Source organism: Aulonocara sp. 'chitande type north' Nkhata Bay, linkage group LG7 (assembly GCF_057382095.1).
Source record: "Aulonocara sp. 'chitande type north' Nkhata Bay isolate Kocher_YH1m ecotype deep benthic linkage group LG7, A_spYH_male_GT1.1, whole genome shotgun sequence".
Taxonomy (NCBI): domain Eukaryota; kingdom Metazoa; phylum Chordata; class Actinopteri; order Cichliformes; family Cichlidae; genus Aulonocara; species Aulonocara sp. 'chitande type north' Nkhata Bay.
In genome coordinates, this window is record NC_141350.1 from 965,019 (window position 1) to 971,296 (window position 6,278).

General features: G+C 42.9%; 1 protein-coding gene across 1 annotated transcript in view; it reads right to left on the reverse strand.

Moving 5' to 3' along the window:
* Positions 1–5,829: 5,829 nt before the first annotated feature.
* peds1a (plasmanylethanolamine desaturase 1a) overlaps positions 5,830–6,278 on the reverse strand; it is a 66,342-nt gene continuing 65,893 nt past the window's right edge. The window contains exon 6 of the mRNA XM_086297858.1: positions 5,830–6,278. This exon is cut by the window's right edge and continues 6,861 nt beyond it. The gene's annotated coding sequence lies outside the window, so the exon portion shown is untranslated.

Consider the following 6,278-nt stretch of genomic DNA (forward strand, 5'->3'; position numbering starts at 1 on the left):
TTTGACGTCCTGGTCACTTGCTTGTCCAACAACACTTAAAACTATTGAAAACATTTATAAAAGAAGTTTAAAACTACTTGACAAAAAACCGACCTCCCACCACTGTCATGTGTTAAAAAAACATAAATTACTGAACTTCAATAACTTAGTGAAACTTAAAAGAGTGAGTTTAATATATAAAGTCTTACACTCCCTTGCTCCACCACCACTAAAGCAGTTCATTAGGCATAAAGAAAGCTCAGACAGGACCACTCGAGCTACAATCCGAGGAGACGTGTTTATACCCCACAGACGGACAGCATTTGGGAGGAACGTCCTCTCTGTCCAGGAGGCCATCTGTGGAACAGTCTTCCTCAACCCATTAGAGAATGCTCGACATTCAATTTGTTTAAGGCAAAGGTTAAAAACTGGTTATGGACAAATCAAGTGTGAGATCATGTATGAGTTGTATAGTTTTAATGTTTTATTTGGGAACAGAATGGTGTGTATGTGTAAGTTTGGTGATGGAGTTTTTATTATGAATGAATGATGAATTTTTATGAATTATTATGTCTATTTTTATGCTTAAGGACAACAGATGGAAATTAGCCCTTGGCTATAATCTGGTATGTTTACATTCATGTAATTCTTTTTTTTACATTTATGTTCATTAACATGCACTGTCCTAAATAAATAAATAAATAAATAAATCACATACAATAGTAATGCTAATCTACTCGGTCTCCTCCATTTGGCCACAGGTTCTCATCCACATCACATCTTATGTCATCTAGGGCAACACACCTAGGAAAGAATCTCCTGGCTGCCAGAATTGAAGGAGTTGAAAAATTGAAGGAGTAACACCTGTGTAGATGTTCATCTACAATGAGAATCAGCTGTGGCTGGTTAAACTGCATTTTTAGATTTAAAATATGTTTCAATAAAATATTGCTGTTGCATTTTGCTGTCTTATTCAGTTTTGCATTGTGTTATTGTTTTGGCCATAAGTTTAACAGTTTTGAAAACAGTGTGTAAGCACATGCAAAATGTCCTGTACGTACAAAGCTTTTTGGCAGTTGTTGTGTCTGAGTGAGAAGATAATTCATGAAATTTGAGAGATGTAGTCATTGAATGCATTTTGTGCCAAAACAATGATAACTGATCCTCAGTTTAGCCCACATAGACTTCTGTTGTGCTCACTGTGTGAGGAGTTTTGCAAAAGTGACCTAAGTATTGAGACATGTGTCCTAGCGTCTGTTTAAAAACTGTAAATAGTCACAGTCACACTTTGGTTCCAAAAATTCAAATTACATCAGTTGTTTTTGTGCTGAATATAAATTATTGTTGTTTTAAATAACTTCAAATGTTAAAATATTTACATTTTTTAAATGTATTTGTAAAACACGACATGATGAATGACGATCCTTTACGATCAGCTGTTCCCAGATGTAAAATGCATTAAAATCTCTTAGCTTCAGTTTGACTTAATGATTGTGTCATTGTGAATTAAGGTGCACAGTGAACATGACCAGGTCTGTCACAGCTCACTGCTTATCCATCAACTCTCATAATTGGCTTTCTCACCTGTACAAGCGCCTGCAGGTGAGGCACACACGCAGAAGCTTATGCATCCACACCACAGAAAAGTTGCAAAAGGAAAACAGAGTCTCATATGCATGCAGGTGTGCGTACACACGGCGAGCTAGTACCAGGGTGTGTGTGAAAACACCTTTCTAAAAAAGGAGATTCTCACACCTTGCTTGACATAAGTCACCTGCTGCCAAACTTACACTGTGACAGAGGAGTCGAGGTTCTCTGTTACTTCTGCTCATTAACTTCAGGTTTTTGTCGAACCCTGATGGACCCAGTTAGACTGGGTCTGTCCCCAAAATCTCAGCAAACAATCAAGTAAACTCACAGATGTGGAGAAAATGGTCTAAAATATGTGAGAGTGCAGGCACGTGCACATTTAGTTCTGGAGCGCCTTCATGTCTCACAAAGTTGTATACTTTTCCACACGTGTACCAACACTTGAGACCAGAACGGTTTTTAACGGACTGTTTTGGTTTCCCAGCAAACGACTGCAGCTCAGTAGTTTAGTGTCATTAACTCTGCTTCCAGCAGCTAGGGGGAGCTGGCTTTAGTTGCAACAGCAACACTAGAAGAAACATCCCCTCCAGAGCAACATCAAAGTTATCACAGCTGAGAAACAAAGCAAATAACTACTAAAGACTTGGTGAAGCAAGACCAGAACAGAGCTAAGCACTTGCAAAAAGCACAAAGTACAACTTGGCTGGTCAGTCCTCTATCGAACTATTGCATGGGGAAAACAAACTTTTCCTTTATTGTGTCACTTTATTGTGAGTCTTAAGTATCAGCGTAAAAGCTGCATATTCATGTCCCTAAATCTAACTGCTGCAAGTGTTGCCATCAAGTCCTGGATCTGAGAGAAACTTTAATAGCTGCCAGCGTGAGACACTGATCAGCCAAGCACATCAGCATAGTGCGATCCAATATGTCACCGCCACGCAGAGACGGAGAGAGAGTGAGCAAGGCGGGCTGTGTGTGCCTTGTTAGCAAAGGGCGTAGCAGTGGAAGTGATGGTAGTAATGTGGGACTGTCACAAGAGCTCTTACTGTGAGCTCTATGAAGACGTGTGATGAGGGTGTGTTCTTACACAGCAACAGACGTGCACGTGTGTGTGTGTGTGTGTGTGTGTGTGTGTGTGTGTGTGTGTGAGTGAATGAGTGTGTGTGTGTGTGTGTGTGTGTGTGTGTGTGTGTGTGTGTGAGTGAATGAGTGTGTGTGTGTGTGTGTGAGTGAGTGTGCGTGTGTGTGCGTGTGTGTGAGTGAGTGTGCGTGTGTGTGCGTGTGTGTGTGTGAGTGTGCGTGTGTGTGAGTGAGTGTGCGTGTGTGTGTGTGTGAGTGAGTGTGCGTGTGTGTGTGTGTGAGTGAGTGTGCGCGTGTGTGTGTGTGTGAGTGAGTGAGTGTGTGTGCGTGCGTGTGTGTGTGTGTGTGTGTGAGTGTGTGTGTGTGTGTCTGAGTGTGTGTGTGTGTCTGAGTGTGTGTGTGTGTCTGAGTGTGTGTGTGTGTGTGTGTGTGTGTGTGTGTGTCTGAGTGTGTGTGTGTGTGTGTCTGAGTGTGTGTGTGTGTGTGTGTGTGTGTGTGTGTCTGAGTGTGTGTGTGTGTGTGTGTGTGTGTGTGTGTGTGTGTGTGTGTGTGTGTCTGAGTGAGTGTGCGTGCGTGAGTGAGTGAGTGTGTGTGTGTCTGAGTGTGTGTCTGAGTGTGTGTGTGTGTGTGTGTCTGAGTGTGTGTGTGTGTGAGTGTGTGTGTGTGTGTGTGTGTGTCTGAGTGTGTGTGTGTGTGTGTGTGTGTGTGTGTGTGAGTGTGTGTGTGTGTCTGAGTGTGTGTGTGTGTGTGTGTGTGTGTGTGTCTGAGTGTGTGAGTGAGTGAGTGTGTGTGTGTCTGAGTGTGTGTGTGTGTGTGTGTGTGTCTGAGTGTGTGTGTGAGTGAGTGTGTGTCTGAGTGTGTGTGTGAGTGAGTGTGTGTGTGTGTGTGAGTGTGTGTGTGTGTGTGTGTGAGTGTGTGTGTGTGTGTGTGTCTGAGTGAGTGAGTGTGTGTGTGTGTCTGAGTGTGTGTGTGTGTGTGTGTGTGAGTGTGTGTGTGTGTGTGTGTGTCTGAGTGTGTGAGTGAGTGAGTGAGTGAGTGAGTGTGTGTGTGTGTGTGTGTGAGTGTGAGTGTGTGTGTGTGTGTCTGAGTGTGTGTGTGTGTGTGTGTCTGAGTGTGTGAGTGAGTGAGTGAGTGTGTGTGTGTCTGAGTGTGTGAGTGAGTGAGTGAGTGAGTGTGTGTGTCTGAGTGTGTGTGTGTGTGTGTGTGAGTGTGTGTGTGTGTGTGTCTGAGTGTGTGTGTGTGTGTGTGTGTGTGTCTGAGTGTGTGAGTGAGTGAGTGTGTGTGTGTGTGTGTGTGTGTGTGTGTGTGTGTGTGTGTGTGTGTGTCTGAGTGTGTGAGTGAGTGAGTGAGTGTGTGTGTGTGTGTGTGTGAGTGTGTGTGTGTGTGTGTCTGAGTGTGTGTGTGTGTGTGTGTGTGTCTGAGTGTGTGAGTGAGTGAGTGAGTGAGTGAGTGTGTGTGTGTGTGTTTTTATATATATTTAAATGGAGAGAGAACTGTCAACTTTCCTTTTCTTTAACTCACTTTTAACCATTTTTTAAAATAATTCTAAATAGTTGAACTTCTCAAATATCATAAAGGATGTATACATACGCATGTCCGTCCATCCATGAGTTTTCTTAAGTGTTTATCCAGACATATCATATAAAAGTCAAATTCACTTTTCTGAAGACATGCAGTCGCAGTGAAGTGTTTTCATTTTGTTTGCCTTAAATATTACGTTCTGTGAATGGAAGTCATACATGTGAAAATGATAAATAAGAGACAAATATGTATTCAAATATTTGGATCCTCACTAATGAGTGAACAGACTGTGCTGAGAAGGTGGAAGGAGTACTGTGGAGAATTTGTGGGTGGGCGTACGGAGAAAAGGACTTTTTGCTGGACGCGAAGACTGAAAGGATGTGCAGCAGGTCAGAGGGACTAAGAATCGAGATGGAAATGTACTAACAAGTGAACAGAAGAAGGAGTGCCGTCAGGAGTCGATGATGATGAAGACGAGAGATTAGTGAGGACGGCTGTAAAAATGCCTGCGCAGGAAATGTCAGCAGCAGTGGACTTCTTGCCGAGCTGTAGGTTGCAGAGTTGAGATTTTGACTGGACTCGTCCAGGATTAGAAATGATGCATCAGAGGGACAGATCAGGTTGGAGAGACAAGACTGAGAAGTTTGAACGTGTACAGAGAAGGGACGGTGGATAAACTGCTGAAACGATGTTGAATAAAGAGTTTCCAGGCAGGAGGAGGAAGATGATCCCACTGTAGTGAGCAGCCGGAAGTGGAGGACAAAGGAATTTTTGGAATAAGGGGAATGAAACTGTATTTTAAAAACATGTTTAATGGCTGGTTTAATCGCTGCTTTCAGCCAATCACAGGCAGGTTAGACTCCACCCCCCTGCGATTTAACCTGATAAGCAGTTGCTCTAATGAATGGACTTAATTTGGTTACATTAAGTGAGCACATTTTCCCTGAATTGTTATGTAAACACTGCAACGGCAGCAAAGACTGAATCAGTCCACCTTCAGAGGTAAACCTGACACTAGAGGGCGCTGGTGATTCAGCAGTGGTGTGCGTATCGCAACAGAAATACATTTCTGACTGGGCAGCAAAGAAAAAATGTTTAAGGCAAATTAAAATTCCTTCATCCACGTTTTAAATGTAAAGATGCAAAAAAGGTTCTTTTCTAAAACTGCATTACAGTCAAGCGACTTTGAAAAATCCGATGAAATTTTAAGGTTAAAAGACGTCTTTCTCATTCAGCTCAGCGTTTTGTTTTTTGGGGTTTTCCTTCCCTTTGACGAAATTCCCATCACTCGTTCAATAAAGTGTGAGAAAGGATGTGAGACACTTTGATTTACTTCAACCACTCAGTGAAATGAAACGTTTACTTTTGCAACCAGGCGACATTTTCATGAACTCATTATTTGCCATTCTGGGTGTCAATGTTGCCGCCATATCGTTACGGAGCAGCTTTTGGAAGTGCTTCTGTTTGCTTTTTATTTCTGATGAATTGTCTGTTTTTCCACGAGCCCCCCATTAAACAAAACAAAAACAGGAAACATGCCCTCGTGATCCTCTGAGCGCTGAAGCTAAAATCGTTCTTTTTGACCAATAATATTGCAGGTTTCATGACCTGCTCTCCACATGCCATCAAACATATTATTCAGATGAAAACGACTGACCGGTGGAGTTAATAAATCTTTATTTAAATCAGAGCAGATAAAAACATTAAGGCAGATGAGCAGCGAGCGCTGAGCTGCGAAATGGAACCGCAGGATTTAACTACACAAGCGTCGCTGCGTTAATAAAAACAATAGAAAATTATAAAGCCAGAGAAAACAACGACACACAATGTGACAAAGAACCTGTGTGTGTGTGTGTGTGCGCGCGCGCGCGTGCGTGCGTGTGTGTGTGCGTGCGACATGATGCCGTGTGCGGGACGATGAAAGAACGGGTACTTGCACGTTTTTACACATTTACTTGGTAAAACAATAAAGTGCTGTTACTGTCGACCTTCGGGGACCGGCGGGAGGTGCAGACTACAGCCCGTTTTCATTTCCCATCAGCTGCCTCGTGCGTTAACTTGGTGTTTGCAGTCCAACATGCACCACCGCGCACGACACTTCTGTTTTT